Source organism: Ictidomys tridecemlineatus, chromosome 6 (genome assembly GCF_052094955.1).
Source record: "Ictidomys tridecemlineatus isolate mIctTri1 chromosome 6, mIctTri1.hap1, whole genome shotgun sequence".
NCBI classification, from domain to species: domain Eukaryota; kingdom Metazoa; phylum Chordata; class Mammalia; order Rodentia; family Sciuridae; genus Ictidomys; species Ictidomys tridecemlineatus.
The window spans coordinates 8,348,827-8,370,290 of record NC_135482.1 but is presented as its reverse complement, the minus strand read 5'-3'; the positions used below and the strand labels follow the sequence as shown (position 1 = coordinate 8,370,290).

General features: G+C 61.7%; 1 long non-coding RNA gene across 2 annotated transcripts; it reads left to right on the top strand.

Annotated features, from left to right (window-relative positions):
• The first annotated feature begins 5,117 nt into the window (after positions 1 to 5,117).
• LOC144378509 (uncharacterized) lies at positions 5,118 to 8,502 on the top strand. 2 transcript variants are annotated; one of them, XR_013440245.1, is made up of 3 exons: positions 5,118 to 6,268; positions 6,377 to 6,503; positions 7,110 to 8,502. It is a non-coding gene; the product is annotated as an uncharacterized LOC144378509 (long non-coding RNA). The 2 variants fall into 2 exon arrangements; XR_013440244.1 differs by having other exon boundaries at positions 6,377 to 8,502.
• The last annotated feature ends 12,962 nt before the right edge of the window (positions 8,503 to 21,464 follow it).

The following is a 21,464-nucleotide window of genomic DNA, read 5'->3' as shown; positions in this document are numbered from 1 at the left end:
GCGCAGGAGGGTGAGCCTGGGTGGCGGGAGGCAGCGGGGCCTGGGGAGACAGGCGGCTCTGTGTGTGCACCCCAGCTACACAGGCCTGTAAACGCGGGGACTGACTGGGCAGGTGACACCCGGGTGCCAGCCCTGGCCACCGGGCCATGAGCCCCAAGCAGGCTGGAGGAGCCTGCCCTCCGGAGACCACCGCCGGGTGGAGGATGATCTCAGCTCCCTCCGTCCCCCACCCCCCAGCTCCTTCCTGTTTTGATGGAAGGAAAAATTTTCAGCTTTTCCTTCTTTATTTTTCCAGACGGGTGACTCGCTGGGGAAAGGAATTCCCCCTCCCCACGCCGCCGTCATGCCTGGTATCGATGCCATAGATCCAGGCCCATCCTGTTGTGCTGGGACAGTGGCAGTTATTTTTGGGTGCCTTGCGGGGGTGGCGCCCCAGGGGAGGGGATGTGGGGTGCCAGGCTGCCTCCTTCCAGTCCTGGTCCCCCCCAGGCTCCTCCCCGCCCCCACCGTCCTCCGGCCGCGCTGGGGGGAAGGAAGCCCCGCTCCCTCCGCGGGGTATAAATAGCCCAGGTGGTTACTCAGCCGCGGGAACATGATAACATGAGTCACCCGTGAAATCAAGACAGCGCCGTCAGCCCGGGCACCGCCCCGGGCACCGCAGAGGTGGGCTCCCGGGAGGGGCTGCGGGGCCGGGACAGCACCCTGCGGGGTCCCAGCCAGCGGAGAAGCTGCCAGGCCACGCATGGTCTCAGCCAGGCCACAGGCGGAGTGGGACAGCTCAGCGTCCCCACCCTCTCTGCGCATCTGGAGGGACGGCTGCCTTCCCAGGGCCTTCCCCAGCCGGGAAGGAGGAGGAGGGCAGGGGCCACACTCCCAGCATCCTTGGGTCCTCTCCCTGTGCCCGTCGCATGGGGCGTACAGAATAAGTCCATTGGAACTTTTGGTCCCCTCGCCCCATTTCCAGGACAAGTGGCTTTTGGGGTCCCCTGGGCCTCGATGGGGACCTGTGGGATGGAGCAGGGGGTTGGGCAGCAGCAGAAGGGCCTGCAGGGCCACGCCCACCACAGTGGCCCTGAATCGAGGACACTCTGCCTAACACCTTCCTCTGCGCCTGGCTGCAGCGTGGGCCCAGAAACAGGACACCCTCAAGGACCTCGCGCAGAGCCATGTGACCAGCCAGGCGGCAAGGCCAGGGCCTGGCCCTGCAGGCTGGATCAGCAGCCACCCAGCTCCGGCTCCTCACCCAAGTCCTCTGCTCCGACTCATCTCCAGAGCCACACAGGCCCGGACCCCGTTGCCATGGCAACGGGCTCTGGAGCCAGCGCAGGCCAGGCCACGTCTCCCATCCGCCTCGGGCCACCAGGCCTGGCGGGGACAGCGGGGCCACATGGGAGGGAGGAGCCCACCACACCTGTCCTGGTAGGGGAGTGTCTGGCGGGGCACGGCGGGGCACAGCGCGTCTTCTGTCCAGGCCGCCTGTCGAGGCACTAGGCGACCATGTGACCACATGGCTCTGTCCCTGGGACTGAGCCTTAGGACCCCAGAGTCAGGGGGAGATCGTGAGTCTCCTGGCTGTTGGGAGGTGGCACAGCTGAGGGCGGAGCACTGGGACCCCAGAACCCCCACCTCGGCCATGCAGCACCCCCACCATCTCTGGCCTTTGTCCAAAGGGAGCCCCCAGAGCCGCTCCCCTGGCTCCCAACCCTGGCCTTGTCTCTTCTCCAGGAGACAGCCCCACCCTGCCCCTGCCCCCTGCATGCCCAGACAGCTTGGCATGGCCCGGACCCCGCCATTCAATGGGTAGCCTGCCCTCTGGCCCCTCACACAATAGGGACTCCAGGAATACTGTCCCCCAGGCTGAATCAAAGGCTCTAAATTTAGCCCATCTGCTACTGCGAGCTTCCTGCCCCTGCTCCCTCCTTTCCAGGCGATGAGGTCACCCCGGAACCGCCTGCCCCTGCAGCCAGGCCGGGGGCTTTCCAGGTCCGGGGTGTTCTGCGGCTCTGGGGGACAGGGCCTTGAGCGTCCTCCTCCCTCCAGGGCCCTGGGGCCCCTCCTGCTCCTGGCCACCCCGGCCCGTCTGAGTCCCGGGAACGTCACCAAAATGACTTATGGAGAGTCCAGTCCATGCTGGCCCTGCGCCCAGGAGAGGGCAGCGGACCGGACCGGGACAGGTCCTGCCCTCTCGGCAGGGACAATCAGCAAGTAGACCATAAACCCCCCAGACAATGTCACTCACGGAAAGAGGCACGAAGGAAATAAAGGAGAGATGCCATCACGCCCCAGGGTGAGCGGAGGGCATCGCCTGGAGGGGTCAGGGAAGGCCCCGGGCGACACCTGAGCCGGGGCTCGGATGACCAGAAGAACTATTCCAAGATCTGGGTGGGGCTGCCCCCTCCAGGCCAGCGGAGGGTGAGGCAGACGCCGGGAAGAGCCCCCTGGCCCCGGGCGCAGCTGGGGGGTGGCTGCGAGGGGGCCGTGTGCGGGGCGGCCAGCGGCCCGACTCGATTTTAAAAAGCTGTGTCGCTGGCACATGGACAGGACGAGGAAGGCAAGAACTGAGCACCCTCAACTGCGGGCAAAGGCACCTTGAGGAGTTTCCTCCTTTAGTCCCTTCGTGAGTCACAGTGGCCCCGAGAGGATATGTGTCCCACAGCAGGTCAGCTGTCCCCGGAACACCGCTGAGAGTAGGTAGTAAGAGGCACTTCGTCACCTGCCTCCAGCCGACAGCATCCCCACCTCCAGGCTGAGCTAGGGCCCGACCAGGCTCCATGTGGGGGTGAGGGTCCGCAGAGCCCGGGGGCCCCATCCCTGAGCGGGGAGGGTCCCCTGTCTCCTGCCGGCTCCCTCCCTCAGCGCTGACCGGCAGCGACCTCCCCTCTGTCCCCCCTGAATGGCTCCACGAAGCCCCTCCCCCCCACTCTGCCAGGAACCCAGGGTAGGCAGGGAGTGAGGGGCCTGGAATGTGGCCCTCTGATGCCACACTGTGTGCCAGCCTCAGCAGAGACCTGGGGGCCACACAGAGGGACCATCAGCTCTCTTCCAGAATGGCAGGGGCCAGCCGAGGAGGGCAGGGTCTCAGCTGGGGACATCTCCTGTTGGAGCTGCTGTCCCTGCTTCCCCCAGGGTGGGAGCTGAGACCTAGCAATGGTGACCCTACCCACCCCTGCAGTGTCTCTTGCCACAAGGGCTCAGTGTGAGCATTGAGGAGGTGACAGGCCCCAACCCAGGCCAGGCTTACCCTAGCACTCCTGATCTCCCCAACCCGGCCCCTGAGAGGACATTGAAAACCTCTCTGCTGGCCAGGGGGAGCCCAGGGAAGGTGGAGCGAATGGGAAGTGGGATACTCAGTGAGGACCCGGACTCCAGCTGTGTGACCTTGGGCAAGTGACTAAACCTCCCTGAACCTTGGTCTCCTCATTTGTCTAACAGCAATAATTACAGGGCCTGACCCGCTGGGGCTCCTGGGGCAGAGCGTTTTTCTTAGTGAGTAGCTGGGGGTAAGAGGATATTGGGGTTCACGCCCCCCCAGTGGTCCCAGGGTGCTGGAAACCTCTGGTGAGGGTAAGGAGCAGCTGGAGGAGCCGGGGCCAGGAGAGGTGGCGGACATCCACCCAGTCCAGGTCCACGGTGCGCCGGCGGGCACTGGCTCAGCCAGGCTGCGGCAGGATGGCAGGCGGGTGAACTCCTCGCCCCGCGGCTGAGCCCCCTCCCTCCGCAGCAGGACCCAGGCCAAGGAGGCTTTATTTTTAAACCTCAAACAATGGCTGGCCCGCTCAGCCTCTCCTCCGAGGACAGAGGGAGCGTGGAGGGAGGGGCCAGGCTTCCTGGGCCAGCATTCCTCCCCAGAGGACGCCGCCCTCCTCCACGACAGGCACGGAGCCGGCTCGGCCCTCCTTCTCAGCCGCAGGGGGTCGGGATGCCAGGATCTTCAGCAGCCCCCGGCCCTGGCCAGGCCACCCACCCCCAACCCCACCTGACAGACGGGGCCCCTCCAGCCCTCGCCACTCCCCAGGGCAGGGGGACACCGTCTCCTGGGAAGGCTCCCCCCGAACCTGTCCAGCACCCGTGACCCCCTGACGCCCCTAAGCCCCCTTGCTCACAGCCCTGTGGGAAACTCCTGCCCCTGTGCAGCAGGACGCTGTCCCTGACAGTGACCTGCAGTGACAGTCGAGCCAGGCAAGGGTGACTGGATGAGAGTCAGGGGGAGCAGCCTGTGTGGGACCCAATGTCAGCCCCTGCGTGACCTTGAGCAGGACCCATCACCATCCTTTGTCCCGTCATTTCCTCTTCTGGACAACGGGGACAATAAGCCACCCCACACCATCACACGGCGAGAAGGGTCTTGGCTTCTGGGTGGGCAGGGGACGCTGGAAATGGGGGCCCAGCCCCTGTGGTCCCGACAGAGACCCACAGACCCACACCCGGGCCAGGCCACCTGCTTCTCTCCCAGGTCTGCCACTGTCGGCCTCGGACCTGGGAGGTCAGATAGGTCACCGCCGCTGTCACCTCTTCAGCTGCAGAACGGCTGAAGCCACCGCGCCTCCCGGGGCTGCCGCGAGGTCAGAGAAACACGAAGCTGGGCGCCGGGTGACCCCAGAGTGTGGAGGACACCGGGCGTGTGGGGACAGGACCGGGCACCAGGCTGGAGGTGTGGATCTGCACATGGGCCACGTGGTCCCGTGTCCTGGGCGAGGCCGTGTCCAGGCCTGGGGCCTGTGTGGGCTGCCGGTTAGAGCTTGGTGCTGATAATGCCAAGGTCGCGGGTTCGTTCCCCAAACGGGCCACCAAATGCCACAGTCTGGCTGGGCACAATTCAGGAGCCACTTGTCAAAAGAAACTAACTTTATTTTTAGAACTACAAACGCCAAACAAAACAGCTCCTCACGATAAACCCTCAGAGCCCAACTGCCACCACGGGCTTCCCACAAGCCTCTCACCCACACCAACCTCTCCACGTCCCACAATCCTCCTGCTCTTGAGGCCGATTGGCTGGGTCGTGTGGGCGGAGCCAAAGAAGTCCCCCAATGAGCAGCTCTGTGGTTTGAAAGGGCAGGGAAACAGCCCAATGAGCATCACCACAGAGTGACCTTGGGTGAGGGGGGGCGGGGGGGTGGGGGGTGCAGGGGGACAGGAGGAGGGCATGCAGTGGTGGGGTCCCTCCTCGCCAGTATCGTTTCCTGCTGGACGGGGAGCACAGGTCACCAAGGTCCCCTCTCTCCCGAGCCTGGCCCCCCCCACCCCAGAGGGAGACTCCTAGGGGAGGAGAGGGACGTCCCGGGGAGAAGGGAAGGGCTTGGCGTCTCCTGCCTGGGCATCCTGGCTCCCTGCCTGTGACACAGCGAGTCGTCCTTGGCCATCCCCCCATCCTGTGGACTCTCCTTTGTCCACTGCGGGGACCCAGTGTCCAGAACAGCGCCAGGCACATAGTAGGTGCTCAGCGAGCTACGCGACTGCCACCTCCGTGACCAGGCCCAGAGCGTCCCACTGCCCCGTGGCCCCTCCTGCCCCTTTCTCAGGCCGTCCCTCTCCAGCTCCCTCCCGGGCAGCCCCGACCTGCCCTCGGGCACCTGAGTTTTGCCTTTTCTAGAATTTCTCATAAGCAAGAGCATGTGATCGCGACATCTGCCTCTGCAGAGCCAGCTCCCGAGGCCACAAGGGTCAGAGGAGGGGCCCGTCAGAAGGTGACAGGCACAGGTGACAGGCCCAGGAAAGGTGAAGGGAGGCTGGCTGGAGAACTGCTGTGGGAGGACTCTGTGGCCAGGTGGGAGTCTGGGCCTGGGGCAGCTGCCCAGATCTAAGAAGGGCCTCCTCAGCAGAGGCCAGGAGAAGTTTTGGGGGGGGGGCGCTCACAGACACACACACAAGTGAGCACTCACAAGCACGTGAGCACACTCCTGCTCACACATACAAGGAGGAGAGCAGGCCAGGCCCAGAAGGACGGCTCCGAGGCAGAGCACGGGGTCCAGGCCGAGGCCTGCTTGGTTCCTCTTCGCTGCCCAGGAGAACCCCCTCCAGGCTGCCCAGGGAGGAGCCGCGGCCGGCCAGGGTGGGCTGGCTGAGTGGAGCCCGCTCCGTGGCCCCTGAGGCTGTCACGGGAAGCAGCACTTGGTTCTCTGGACGCTGGCCTCTGCAGCCCCAGCCGCCCACGCAGTCCCAAGTCCAGCCACTGACCACAGCTGTGTGAGACCCCAAGCCACACAGCCTTGCTCAGCCCTGGCTTCCTGACTTCCTGACCTGCAGAAGCTACGAGAACAAGCTGCTTCTTGTAAGTTTTTTTTTTTTTTTTTTGTGGGTGGGGAGGGTACTGGGGACTAAACTCAGGGGCACTCGACCACTGAGCCCCATCCCCAGCCCTATTTTGCATTTTATTTAGAGGCAGGGTCTCACTGAGCTGCTTAGGGCCTCACCATTGCTGAGGCTGGCTTTGAACTTGTGATCCTCCTGCCTCAGCCTCCCGTGCCACTGGGATTACAGGAGTGCGCCAACGAGCCTGGCTTCTTGTAAGTTTTAAGCTACTAAATTTGGGCTGGTTTGTTACGCAGCAGTAGCTAACGGATCATGATCCACTGCCAATCCTGTTGGATCAATGGTCAAAATAACCCACCACCAGCGCCCAAAACCAGGCCACTGTGGTCTCCTGCCTGGCCTCCCGCCCTGTCCTTGACTCTGCCATCCATGCAGCACCACAGCCAGAGACTCTGCTCAAAGCCCCCAGTGACTCCCGCGGAGCCCAGACAGGGACGCGCGGCCCTGAGCAACCCCACAACCTCCCTCTCCTCAGTCCCCCCACTCCCCTAACTCACTCCACTCCAGCTCTGGGGCTTCGGGCTGCTCCCCAGACTCACCAAGCACACCCCTTCCTCAGAGCCGCCACCCACGCTGTGCCCACTAGCTGGGGTCTCCCTTCCCACCGGCTCCCACATTCTGGAATGTGAGATGCCACCCATCAGCAGACCTCCCCGACTCCTGCCCCTGCCTCCAGCACCCCCAGCCTTCACTTCCTGCTCCTGCTGAGGCTGGTAAATCGTGCTCGGTCTTTCGCTGCCTGTCTTTCTTGTGTTTCTGCAAGCCCCTGCCAACGGAGACTTTCTATGGTTTATCTTCAGTGCCCAGAGCAGGGCCTGGCCCGCCATGCAGCTGCGAGTGAGTGGATGGATGCATGTATGACTCATCTCACCTCTGATGGTGACAGGGTGACAGGGAGAGCTGAGCCTTTCAAGACAGGTTGCTCACAGGAAAAAAAAAAAATCCAGCCAGGCACCATGGCGCACACCTGTAATCCCAGTGATTCTGGGAGGCTGTGGGAGGAGGATTGCAGGTTCGAGGCCAGCCTCAGCAACTTGGCAAAACCCCATCTCAAACTAAAATTTGAAAAGGGCTGGAATAAGGGTCCGTGGAGAGCACTCGCCTATCGTGCACAAGTCCCTGGACTCAGTCCCACGAGTTCCAAGGGGAAAAATTCAGAGGACCTGAATAGACATCCCTGCCAAGAAGACCTACGAAGGCCAAGATGCACGTGGAGAAACGTCTGCATCGCGAATCACCAGAGAGACGCAAATCCAGCCCCCAGAGAGCTCGTGACCCGTCAGTGTGGCTATCATCAAAATCACAAGAAATAGCAAATGCCGGGTGAGAACGTGGAGGAAGGGAGAGTCCCAGACCCGTGGCCAGCACTGGCAGGACAGCCCGCAGAGCGGAGGTTCCTCAAAACACAAGACCGTGCTCTGCTCCCCTGACCCCGCCGCGGGGCCCAGAGCCGGGGACAGGAGCGCAGCAGGTCCGAGGTGTGCACTCCGCGATGATCCCTGCAGCGTCCTTCAAGAAGTGCCCTCGACCCCAGCGTCCATCGGGGGATTAGTGGCTTAAGAAAACGTGGCCTGTCCACAGTGGCCTCCCACGCAGCCGGAAAAGAGGGTGATTCTGTCATCTGCAGCAACACGGGTGAGCGGGAGGAAGTGGCATGTGGGGACGCGGGGACAGGGAGGGAAAGCCACGTGTGCTCACTGATATGCAGAAGTTGAGGAAGTGGCAGCAGTGGAGCAGCCCTGAGCAGAGCCAGGGTGGCGGCTGGAGCAGGGATGGCGGGGTCAGCGCACAGGCTGGACAGAAGGGTGACTGCATGCTCTGCAGCGCCCTAGGATGGCCAGGGCTGAGGTCATGGAGAGAGTATTGCAACATCGTCAGGAGAGGGATCCTGAAAGTTCCCAGCACAAAGAAAGGATCCAGGTTAAAGTGATTGACACGACAATCACCCTGATCAGCACCCAGTGTGCATATACTGAAATACCACGCCGAACCCCAAAATGCACAATCATCATGTCTCAATTAAAAATCAACATTTAGAGGTGCAGCGGCGCACGCCTGTAATCCCAGCGGCTTGGGAGACTGAGGCAGGAGGATCGTGAGTTCAAAGCCAGCCTCAGCAACAGCAAGGCACTAAGCAACTCAGTGAGACTCCGTCTCTAAATAAAACACAAAATAAAGAGGATGTGGCTCAGTTGTCGAGTGTCCCTGAGTTCAATCTCCAGTACCCACCACCAAATTAACATTTAGCAGGTTTGGTGGTGCACACTGTAATCCCAGAGACTCAGGAGGCTGAGGCTGGAGGATCGCAAGTTAAAAGCCAGTCTCAGCAAGAGTGAGGCCCTAAGCAACTTAGCAAGATTCTGTCTCTAAATAAAAAGTGCTGGGGATGTGACTCAGTGGTCAAGCACCTGCGGGTTCAATCCCTGGTAGCAAAAAAAAATTAACATTTAAATTTTTAGAAAGTAGGTTGCTCTCCTGCCCATTCAAGCTACACCTAAAAGCTGGTGGGTCATTTGCCTGTTCAACAATGCTGGTGCAGGGACAGGGTCACAGCATGTCAGAACTTTCTGGAACCTTTGAACCAGATCTTCTCCAGTCTCAGGGCTGCCACCCTCAAGCGTCGAGTTACCTTTGCCTTAGCTTTCACACGTCCACCAAGGGATGCCCCCCACACCCCAGGGGCAGGGGAAGATTTACCCCACAGCTGTGGAGCCCTGAGCCCCAGCACCTCCCTAGGAGCCCCGCCCACCGTGCTCACCATCACCCAAGTTTCCCTTAAAAGAAAATCTGGAGACTGATGCACCTAATGGCCCCTAAGGCCCTGCCCTCAAGGTCATCCTGAGAAGCTGGCGAGTTACTGCCCTGGGATGGTGCCTGGCACAGAGTGGGCTTCGAGGGCCAGCTCTGCGCTTGGAGCCAGGAGTCCGGGTGAACAAGATGGACCACGCCCCGTCCCAGCAGAGCCCATGTCCGGGCCTGGCCAGGCGGGCAGGTTGCCCCTGGGGGAGCCTCGACAGACCTGGGGGTGAAGGAGGAGGCCAGCGGCTGGAGGAGACCAGAGAAGCCAGGGTGCTGGTGGGCTTCCCTGTCCCCACCTCCGAGGGACAGCTGGGTGCTGCTCTGCCACCCCCTCCCGCCTTCTGAGCTCAGCCCCACCCAGCCCCAGCCCAGCCTCCACTTCCCCTTCCCCTGGAGACCACGAGGGCAGGGAGCACAGCCTTTCCTAGACTGCATTCCCCGCCCCTGCAGAGGGCGGAGCGGGCACGGCAGCTGACCCTCCTCCCCTTCCCCTTTCCCAGCCCTCCTGGGAACCTGGGGCTCCCCCATGCATCAGACACACTCTGGGCCTGGACGCCCCTCCTGCCCTTCTCCCTCTGACTGGAGCTCAGCTGTCACCTCCTCTTCCCAAAACTCCCTGAGTTATAAGAAGAAAATGAATCTTGTTCCTGTCTATACCCCAGCGCTTCGTGCACGGGTGGATGGGTAGATGGGTAGATGGACGGGTGGATGGGTGGATTGGTATATGGATGAGTGGGTGGATGGATGAGTGGGTGGATGGATGAGTGGGTGGGTGGGTGGGTGGATGGATGGATGAATGGATGGGTGGGTATATGGATGAGTGGGTGATGGATGGATGGGTGGGTGGGTGAATGGATGAATGGGTGGATGGATGGGTGAGTGGGTGAGTGGATGGATGAATGGGTGGGTGGGTGGATGAGTGGGTGCATGGATGGATGGGTAGGTGGTGGGTGGGTAGATTGGTGGGTGGGTGGGTGGATGGGTAGATGGGTGGATGGATGGATGGATGGATGGATGGATGGGTGGATGGATGAGTGGGTGGATGGAATGGGTTGATGGATGGGTAGATGGGTGGATGGATGGATGGATGGATGAGTGGGTGGGTGGATGGAGGGTGGGTAGGTGGGTTGGTGGATAGGTGAGTGGGTGAATGGATGAACATTAGTTCACAAAGTGACCTCCTCAGAACCCTGGATCAGGGCTGCCACCCTCAAGCGTCGAGTTACCTTTGCCTTAGCTTTCACACGTCCACCAAGGGATGCCCCCCACACCCCAGGGGCAGTGGATGACTGGGTGGATGGATGGATGGATTGGTGGATAGGTGGGTGGATGGGTGGACGGATGGGTGGGTGGATGGGTGGGTGCATGGGTGGGCGGGTGGACGGGTGGGTGGGTGGGTGGGTTGGTGGATAGGTGGGTGTGTGGATGGATGAACTTTAGTTCACAAAGTGACTAATGTGTCCGAGGAAAGCCATGGGTCTATGAGGAGCTTCTTGGCATTTCCTGAAGCAGCAGCTGGGAGGGTCTAACCACTCTCAAAGCCCAAGTCACAGGGTGGACCTGAGCCAGGCAGCCTTGCTTCAAATCCTGGTGCTGCCCTTTGCTGACCTTGGGTGAATCTCTCGACCTCTCTGAGCCTCATTTCCCCGCCATCAGTGCTGTCTAGCAGAATGGTTCTCAGCATTCACAGAGGTGACTGTGGGCAGCCGGGACCCATGAAGATCACTGGACACACACGAGTCCTTAATTAGGTCTGTGGCCCTGGTCTGGGTCTATAGCATGGCACACACGTGTGTGCGCACAACTACTACTTGTGAGAGCAGAGGAGGAGGCCGGGATGCCCCGGCTGAGGTCCTCTGGCTCGCATGGCACCCTGGACAGAGGCCACCAGAAACCCCAGGCCCCACCCAGCTCCTGCTGGCCCAGGCTGAGGGGGTGTGTGCCACCTGGTTCCTGCTGGTGGACACACTGCTGCCCAGAGACGCCGCCATCCTCCCCTCCCGGGCCCTCCCAAGGGTGATGGGGCAGGGGGACTGAGGGACACTGCAGGTGACCTCCTCCCAACAGACAGAGACCCCCTGGGAGACGCCCACCCTCACCGCGGACCCAGTCCCCCAGGGAACAGCGACTGGAATCACGGTCACAGCCAGAGTAAGGTTTCAGAGACCCCGGCCACTCAGGGGTCCCACTCAGCCCCCGGGTGCCTCCCCCGAGGGCCGAGGAGATGGCTTCGGGTAAAGAGGGAGTTTAGGAAACTCAGAGGCCTCTGGGCAGGGCCTTCTGCGGAGGACGCCCAGGCCCAGGAAGGTTGAGTGAGTCCCCACAGTCACAGCGCAGGGGAAGAGCCTGGCCACAAGCCTGGACGCTGCCGCTGGCCGAGCTCCGCCCTCACCGTGAAGTTCCTGGAGATCACCCCCGTTCAGACTCGGGGACAGCTGAACCTCTGGGGGCCAAAATCAATCCCGGGGACTCCCTGGCAAGATCACTAGCATTTTTGGGGGTGTCTGAGGCCAGAGCTGCTCTTCCAGGATCCGATAATAATGACACCACAGGACACACGGACGGTCAGGCCCATTTGACAGGACGTACCACTGAGTCCCACGGCAGTGGCCCTGGTTCTGATACTCGGCCAGCACCTGCAAGCCCAGAACCCTCCCTGAGCCAGTGCCCCCCGGGACTCGTGCAGCTGGGCAGGTCTCACACAGCCCCACCCCCGTTCCCAAAATGCTATTTTTTTTTCATTTCTTTACTGCAAAAGCGACAATACAAGCTTACTTACAAAATCTGAAAAATGCAGAAAAGTCAAAATAAGGAAGAAAGGTCACCACCCACCGCCCCCCACCCAGAGACCGTCATTGTTAAGGCGTGATGTATTTCCTCCCATAGTTTTTTTGTTTGAGGACTTTTTTTAAAAAAAATCCATGGCTGAGATCATACTGTATATTAAAAGAAAAAACCGCCAACGGTGGCATCCTGCTTTGCGGCCCTGCCTTTAGATCACGGGCCCTTTTTTCGGTTATTTTGCCCCCATTTCTTTTTCCTTTCTCTGAGCTTCATTTTTATTGGCCGCCTAATATTTGGTCCAGTGGAAGTTCCATAGTTTATCTAGCCATTCCCTTCTTGTTGGGCATCACGGTTATTTCCACTTTTTTGAAGTTATAAATAATAATGGATTTTGATTGGTATCTCTGTATTGAAAGGCTTGTGTTTTCCATATTTAGGGACAACTCCTAGGTACCAGGCTGGTGCCCTCAGCCCAAGTGCCTCCCTGGGGACCTGGGCCACCCGCAGTGTACCAGTGAGCAGAGAGGCCCTCAGAGGTGAGAGCCCTGCCCCGGGCGGTCAGCAAGGCCCATAGCCTTCCTCAGCTTCCCGCCCTGCTGGTCATTCGTTCCTTCACCGAGTTCAACAGATGAGGGAAGCTACTCTGTGCCAGGGGCGGGCCTAGGCCCAGAGATACCGCTGGGGACCCAGCAGACAAACCTGGGGCCTCAAGGCACTGCCACCTGCAAGGCATGATGGGAAGGAGGGCAAGTGCAGCCTTTGCAAACTGAGGTCTGCTCATTTGCATACTGTCTCATTTGCATGCCATCTCATTTGCATGCCACCCAGGGAGAAGTGGGCAGCTCTGAGGGCAGAGCCGTGGTCTCCTGGGCCTCACACTCTTTCCTAACATCTGGCCTTCTCTTAAAAATTGAGAGATTTAACCAAAACCTTAAGGGGGAAGGCCACACCTTAAATGAGAGCACTTACCAGGCTACCTGGGTTGATGTCACCAGGTGGCCCCAACCCTGGGTCCACTCCTCCTCAAGGGTTTTATTTTTTATAGGGGGGGAGGGGGGATGGAGCCCTGGGGCACTTTACCAATGAGATAGTTCTCTGTCGGTTTTTTTTGTTGTTGTATTTGTTTGTTTTTTGTTTTGTTTTGTTTTGCTTTTGTTTTGAGGCAGGCTCTCACTAAGTTGCTGAGGCTGGCCTCAGACTTAGGACCTCCTGCCTCAGCCTCCCAGGTCACTGGAATTGGTGTGCACCACCCGGCCCGGCCACCCCTCCTCCAAGGGTTTCTGATAAACGAAGCCAGTGACCACGGGGGCAGTGCAGCCCCACCCCAGCCTCTTGCCTTCTGTCCAGGCCCAGCCAGGCCCAGCTCCCTGGGTTTCACCTCTCTGCGAAGGATCCTTCTCCCTAGATCCCAGGCTTCCTGCACTGAACAATGGGACCGGGATGTCCCTCAGCCTCTGGCCTGCAGGAGTGTGGGGACATCTGACCAGGACACCAGTCCTATTCCGGGAACCCAGGGAATGGAGCCACGGCGCCGGAGAGGGCCAAGGGGTGGCGGGGCCAGAAGTCCCTGTGCCCCTCACTGAGCGCCAGCCTCTGGCAGGGAGGAGCAGCATTGGGTCGCGCCTGGCCTGAGCCAGGGCTCCACCCTGCTGGGCCGCGCTGTCCCCACTGTAAAATGAAGAATGACAAGGTCACCCCCCCCGCCCCCCAGGAGCTGGTGCTCACTGTGAAGGCCTGGCCTTAGCCGGGTGACGGGGGGGGGGGGGGGTGGGGGTGGGCAAGGTGAAGCGGGGCAGGGGGTGCAGCGACTGCACCCAGAATGCCACCCCGCCTCGGGCAGAGCGTGTGGCCTTGGACGAGCGGCTGAACCTCTCTGTGCCTCTGGTTCCTGGTCTGTAAACCGCGAGGCTGATAAATTAACAGCCCTGGGGACTACAGCAGTGTTTCACCCGCGAGGTGCTTGAAGGACAGGGTGTGCCCTCGCTCAGGAACACGGTTTGTCCTCACCAAAAGTCACCTTGAGGCTTGGTCCCCAATGTGACGGCATTGAGAGGGTGGGACAGGATTTAAGAGGTATCGGGCCATTTCCAGAGAACACCGCTCTCTTGCAGGACTGGGGTCACTCTCATGGCGTCAAGTTCTAAGGCCAAGCCCCTCCTGTTTCGTCTCTTCCACCTGCATCTGCTCGTTCTTCCTCATTTCCACACGCAGGAGGCACGAGGCAAGCAGATGCTGACAGCACCCTGTTGGACTTCCCAGCCTCCAAAACTGTGAGCCCAAATAAACCTCTCTCCTTCATAAATTCACCGGTGTTGGGCATTCTGTTACAGTAACAGAAAACAGACTAAGACACATGGTGATTTAAAACATGGCACAATTCAATTCAAAAGGCCTGGATGTCGGCCGGGCTGTGTTGCTTCTGGGGGAGGACCCGTTCTCTCCCCTCTCCAGCTTCAAGAGGCCACCTGAACTCCTTGGCTTGCGGCCCTGGCCTCCATCTTCAGATCTCCCCTGTCATCCCACCCCTCCCCTGACCCCACCCTCTCCTTTCCTTCTACTTTGTTAACGTTTAATTCTGAAGAACTTAGGTCCATAGAAGGGGTCTCCAGGTACCCTACCACGTCCCTGAGGGCATCTCCATGCCCACAGCGCGTCATCACACTGGCACCGCCACGTGCTCCGCTCGCTCCGTGAACTACAGACTTGATCCCGAGGTCACTAGTGTTTCTTTCCTTTTTTGGTACCAGGGGTTGAACCAGGGGAGCTTCACCACTGAGCCACACCCCCAGCCCTTCTGGAGACAGGGCCTCACTACGTCGCTGAGGCTGGCCTTGGACTGGTGATCCTCCTGCCTCAGCCTCCCAAGCCACAGGGGTCCCAGGCGTGGCCACTGTGCCCGGCCGTCACCAGCTGCTCATCCCTGGCCCTGTTCCCTGATTCCTTCAGGACCCCGTGTCATCTGGCCTGAGTCCCTTAGTCCCCTCTGTGTCCCCGTCTGTGGTGCTTCCTGACCCGTCCCTTCAGGAGGGCTGCCTGGGCACTGTGTAGGAGTCCCTCCATTTGGGGTTTTTCTGGGGGCTTTATTGAGGCCCAGCTCACACGTCACAGCGTTCGCCCATCTAGAACGTGCCGCTCCGGGCCGGGTCCCTCACCTGGGTCCTGGGAACACGGACACACCTGGTTGTAGCCCTGCGAGTCTGCGGCCCCCTGCCTCCCGCCCATGCCGACCTGTGATGGCGCCTCAGCACCGAGTCCCTCGTAGGGTTGCCACGGGCCCTGCGGGTCGGGCGCCGTCACCTGGGCGGCCGTTACCAGGCTCAGGTGCACCTTCCCGCCAGCCGCCACGCCCAGGACCCCCTGAGCCCCCGCGGGACTTGGCTCCTAAAGGCCTGGTTAGCCCTGTCACTGCCGTGTCCCCATCCCAGGCGCCGGCTGGAGCAGCTGTTTTACGGGGGGGGGGGGGGGGGGGGGGGGGGGACCAGGGACTGACTGAGGGGAATCGACCTGAGCCTCAGCCCCAGCCCCACTTTGTATTTTATTCAGCTGCTTAGAGCCTCGCTCTCACTGAGGCCGACTCTGAACCCGCAGTCCTCCTGCCTCAGCCTCCTGAGCCACGGGACCACAGGCCACGGCTCCCGGCAGAAGCAGTTATTTTTGAAGCCACCATCGTGCAGCGGCAGTGTCCTCAGGCTCCCCCACGTCCACACCGGGCACGGTGACCGGGTGACCGGCCGTCCACGCCTGCCGCCGAGTGTGCCAGGGCCTGGCGGAACGCGCCCTCGGCTCCATTTCACAGCCCAGAAACTGGCCCCCAGAGGAAGGAGCTCTGCGCTCCCTCACGGGGGCCCACGTGCATGGCCCCGTGACAGGGACACGTAGGCTGGGAGCCCCAGGGAAGCGACGCAGCTGTGAAACCCTGAAGTGACCCGAACCTGGGTAACTCGCCCCTGCTCCGACCTAGTGTCCCCGCTGCAGGGACCGCACCAGAGGCCCCAGACTCCTCCAGAGCCAGGATCCAGTGGGCACCCTGCCCTCGCCAGGATCCTCCAGGCACCTGACTGGCCCGTGCCCAGGCCACGGGGTGTGGCGGCTTTGAAATCTGCCATGTTCTGCACATAGTAGGTGCTCAGTGAAAAACGGAGTGAAGGGGCCGGGCGCGCCCAGCCCCCCCCAGTGCTCACCCCCACCCCCTTCTCACCCCACCCCTGGCCTCAAGAGGGACAGGCACCGGTGCTGCGGGCGGTGCCCGTCTCCGGGGCCATGGGTGACAGGGGCAGCCGGGGCGGAACAGGAGAGCTGTGAGCGGCCTATCTCCGGAGGGAAGTGGGCAGATAACAAGCTCTCACTTTCCCGCGGCCGCAGGCTGGAGATAACCCAGGAGGAGCCACCCACCTGCCCGGCTCCCCACCCCGCTATCACCGACTCAGGCTGAAACCCAAGATGCAGCTCGGAAGAGTGGCGGGGACCGCGGCGATAACAGGGGACTTGCTGCGGAGGACGGTGACTCCCGCGTCCCTCGGAAAAGGGCTCCTAGGCGGCAGCTGCCCTTCCCCAAGCTTGTCCACCCCGTGCTCACCAGAGCTGCCCTAAGACACAGCCTCTGCCTAGACAACCCAGGGCCCTTCAAAAGTCCCCAGTCCAGCCAGTGTGGTGGGGCGCGCCTGTGATCCCAGCGGCTCGGGAGGCTGAGGCAGGAGGATGGCGAGTTCAGCCTCAGCAATGGCAAGGCCCTAAGCCACTCAGTGAGACCCTGTCTCTCAATAAAATACAAAATAGGGCTGGGGACGTGGGTCAGCCGAGTGCCCCTGAGTTCAATCCCTGGTACCAAAAAAAAACAGAGCCCAAGGGAAGCCGATGCGCTGTCCAGCCCTCTTGCTAACGAATGAAGAGAAGCTGAAATCAGAGAGGTTGGGAAGCCTGTGCAAGTCACACAGCATTTTGACACCAGAGGAAGGACCTGAACACAGATCCCCCAGCCACTGCACGTTCCTCTTTAGCACATCAGGCTTCTGTCCTCAAATACTGTGAGGAGGGAGCCCAGGGGTCAGAGACACCAGGTCTAATTCCAGAAGAAGGGTTCAGGATTGGAGAGGAAGGAGCCACAGGCGTGGGGAGGGGCCCAGAGTCAGGAGCCGGGCCCAGGTTTCTGTCCCCAGCTCTGCCACCGACTCACCGTGACACCTCGATCACGTCCCTCCTCCTCTCTGGGCCTCAGTGTCTCCATCTGCCCAAACAGATGGACGTGGCCTGTGGGGTCGCTCAGCCCTGGCGTCTCCAAAAAAGAACCGGGAGGGTGACGCCGGCTTCCCCGAGCGCCGTCCAGCGGCCGAGGGACGTCCTCCGTCCCAGGGGCGCAGGGCAGGGCCGCCCTCCCCCAGGCTGCCCTGGAGGAGCCCCCAGCTGCTTCGCCCCCTCTGTCCACGGCTCCCCAGAGCTGCTCGAACCAGGGGCTGGCGGGTTGACGCGGTCCAGCCTCGGGCGCTGCCCCTCCGCGGGTTCCCGGAAGAGCCACCCCTGGGCCGTGCTTCCTCCTGGGGACCTCGAGGGTCGTGGAAGCTTCCAGCACCCAGGGCTGGGGGTCGATGGATGAGGAGGTGAACGTGAGAACCGGTGAGGCCCCAGGTCTGCAGCCACCCAGCCTCGTCCCTGGCGCCACGGCCACCTGAGCTACCCTGAGGCTCGCAGCAGAATAAAGCTGGCCGTTGGGGACCCAGCGGGAGCAGGCGGTGCCTGGCGGGGCTCAGAGGTGGGGGCAGACACGGGCCAGACTCGGGGCCCAGCTCTGCGGCCCGAGGTGCCAGGGGGCCCTGGGAGCCCACAGCCTCCACCCCACCACGGTGACAGGCTCCAAGGCCCTCGCCCTGGCCGCTGCCCCACAGCGCTGCCTCTGCCACCCTCCCGAGTGACCGAGCCTGTCACAGAGGGTGATGACGACCGAATGAGACGCCGTCACTCAAATGGAAATTTCTCCAAAAGAGAAACGATGGCCAGAGCGGTTGGCGTTTAGGGAAACGGGCACCCGGCCCTGGAGAGGCAGTGAGGACGTTGGCTGGACAAGGACAAGTGGCGTCCTCATTTGCTGCTCTGGGGAACAGCAGTTCAGCCACTTTAAAACCAGTTGGCAGTTCCTCCAAATGTGACATGTGGCCAGGCACCTGGAGTCCCAGCGCTCCGGAGGCTGAGGCGGAGGATCGCTTGAGCCCAGGAGTTGGAGACCAGCCTGGGTGACAGAGCAAGACCCAGAGACGACGCCATCTCAACACGTTTGACATGGAGCTGCCGTGGAACCCAGCACCTCCCCTCCAGGTACTCGAGAGGGGACAGGAAAGCACGTCACACACGTGCGCAGACGCCAATGCCCAGCCATGTGCTCCTAATGGCGAAGGGTGGAAACGCCCCACGAGCCACCAGCTGCTGAGCGTGTCAACTGTGGGACAGTCACACCATGGAATACTATCCAGTCCTGAAAAGGAAGGGAGGTCACCAGGTGTGATGGCACATGCCTGTCTTCCCAGCTACTTAGGAGGCTGAGACAGGAGGCCTGAGGTCAGACTTAGCAATTCTGTGTCTCAAAATAAAACAAAATGGGCTGGGGGCAGCTCAGAGGTGCAGCACTTGCCTACCGTGCCTGGGCTCTGGGTTCAGCCCCCAGGTCAAAAAAGGAAAAGAAAGAAGGAGGAGCTTCAGAAACGCACCCACACGCATTGAGGGAAGAAGTCCTACCCCAGAGGCCGCAGACGGGGGACTCCTACGTGAAATGCTCAGAATCGGCCAATTTTCAGACAGAGGACATAGGTCAGTGTTTCGGGGGCTGGGGGGCGACCTGGGGAGTGACGGCTGACGGATCGGGTTCCTTTGGGAGATGATGAACGTGTTCTACGTTGGAGGGCGCGATGGGTGGACCTCTCTGCAGATACTCTCAAAACCCCTGACTCACGGGCTTCAAATGCCTGCGCTTTTTACGATCCGTGAATGACCCCTCGGTCGTGTGCTCAGGGGCCGGGTGTGGTGACGCACGCCAGGCGGGCGGCTTAGCCAGAATCTGTCTCAAAAATAAACCCACGAGAAGGGCCAAGGCCGTGGCTCCACGGCAGAGCGCTGGCGTAGCCTGGGCGAGGCCCGGTTCGGTTCCCAGCACTACCAACTGAGAACCCCGGGTGCTGCACCACGGAGCTGCATCCCCAGCTCCACTCATTTTTTGAGACAGGGTCTTGGTAAATTGCCCAGACTGGCCTCAATCTTGCAGTCCTCCTGCCTCAGCCTCCCGAGTCACCGTGCCCTGTTTAGGATCGTTATTCTTGTTATTTTCACTGTCATCATTTTCTTTTTCCCTTACACCAACCTAGAAGGTGGGCGTTTGGCAGGGAAGGCAAAGCGAGTCCTGGAGAAGTGGGGTGTCCAGCAGGAAGTGAGGGGCCCCGACACCTCCCTTGGACATATGACAGAGGGCCAGGGCTGAGGGCCAGGCGGAGGGCCGGAGCCCTCAGCTGCGTGTCCTCCTGCCAGGCCCAGGGGAGACTGGGAGAGGGGACCAAGGGCCCCACGGCTGGCCCTCCCGTCCCTCCCACACAGGCCAGTTTTCCCATTTATCAGACCAAGAGGCCAAGGGGAGATCTCAGCCACCCAGAGAGGATGTCCCTAGGTCCCTGGGCCTGGCCCCGCCCTGGAAGGCAGGATGTGGCTGCCAAACGTAGTGGGGGAGGAGGCGCGGGGGCGGGCGCAGGAATCGCATCCTGGGGACCAGGAGATGGGAACTCCAGGTGCTCCTGCCCCGCTTCCGCCGCAGCCTGGGGAAGAGGCCGCCTCCCGGGACGCAGCGCCTGGCCCCGAGCCCAGAGCCCTTCCTGGACCCGGTGCCAGCACTTCCGCTCCTTCTAGGGGGGCCACAGGCCTGCGTGACCCGGGCGCCCACGGCCCCTGGGGGGTGAAGCCGCCTGTGCCAGGCGCCCGCGGGGAATGAGTGAGCAGTGGGCAGAGGCGGACCCCAGGCGCAGAGCCTGCTTGTCCCCAGAGTGGACAGCTGCCCCCGGCCCCGGCCAGCTGGGCTAGTCCTGATTTTTCAAGAGAAGCCGGAAAGGCACCTGGAATCTCCGGGTTTGGGACAGGCTGGCGAGCCAAGCGTGCTCCCTCCCGGGCAGCGACAGGCCGCGGGCCACCCTCAGCAGCACCGGGCGGGTGGTGGACACCCAGTGAGGCCCAGCGGGGAGGGGAAGGGCCTGTGGAACCCTCAAGTCGCCCGGGGGCTGGGGAGCAGGGCCCAGCCGCAAACCCAGGTCCCCCCAGACTCGCAAAGCTGCCCCACCAGGCGATTCCTGGGTTTAAACAACAAACCGCCACCTTCCACCCTCCATCTGTCCCCTCCGTCGGGCCAAGGAACAGAGGAGCACCCACCCAGGGCGGCCGCACGGGCGGCAGGAAGCACTTTGTGTGTGGTGCCGGTGGCCACCATTGTCCTGGACGCTGCCGTCCAGGGGGCGTGTGTCGGGGGCAGAGCCAGAGGGCGAGAGCCCCGTGGCGGGCACCGCGAGGCCCCCCGTGGCAGAAAGCTCGAGGACAGGCCAGTCCCCATGGCCCTTGACGGCTTTGATCTCTGGACACGTGGACATCAGCTCCTCCGCAAGGGACCGTTGGGGTCATTTGTTCTCCTTCCCCCTCATCCATCGTCCACTCCTGGGACAGGAAGGGGCACGTGGAGGGGCCTGGGCGGCTCCCTGGGAGCTGAGGATGGGGCAGGGGGCTCACCCTGGGTCACGCAACCCCAGTCGCGGAATGTGGCTCTGGGGAGGGGCCAGGGGCCTCCCTCTTCCCCTCTGGCCTCCCTCTCAGTGGAGGCTGGCCTCCAGCCAACCCGCCCGGCTGCCTCACGTTCCTTCCCTGAGCCACGGGGGCAGCCCCAGCCCCCAGCCAGGCCCCACGCTCCTGCCTGCCCAGCTGGACTTGGAGCAGCTGGACTCCTTCCGGGAATGGCTCAAGCCCCAGGTCCAAAGGCCACCTGTGTCCAGCAAGACGTGTTCCCACCCCCGAATCTCCGGTCCAGCTGGGGCTGCCACAGCCCCCAGCACCGCCTGTGTCTGGGAACCCCAGGGCATCCTGCCCCAGGTGGGGCTTGCAGCAGGATGTCCAGGGGAGCTGTGGTGTCCCCTTGGGCCACGTCCAGCATTGCAGGAGGGGATCAGCACCCCATCGACTCCTCTGATGGAGAGACCAGAGAGATCAGGCCACTTGGCTAAAGTCACACAGCAGGAGGAAGACATGGCTGTGCTGGGTCAGGAGCCATGGAGGCCAATTTGGTTCGTAGAGCAAATACGCAGATGCCCTGGCCCACTGCTCCCTGTCCCTCTGCCCTGCCTCACTTTGTCCCCAGCAGTTGTCCCCTCTGGGATAGACCACAGAGTTGGATGTGTGACGCCATCTGTCCCCAGGATGTGTGGTGTTGTGGGTCGCGTTGTGTTCCCAGCACCTTGAACCTTAGACTCAGATTATCTGGGGTTATTTGGGGGCCCCTATGTGCGCACAAGGGTTCCCCAGGTGTGGAAGAGGGGACAGAAGAACGTCAATGTCAGAAACATTGG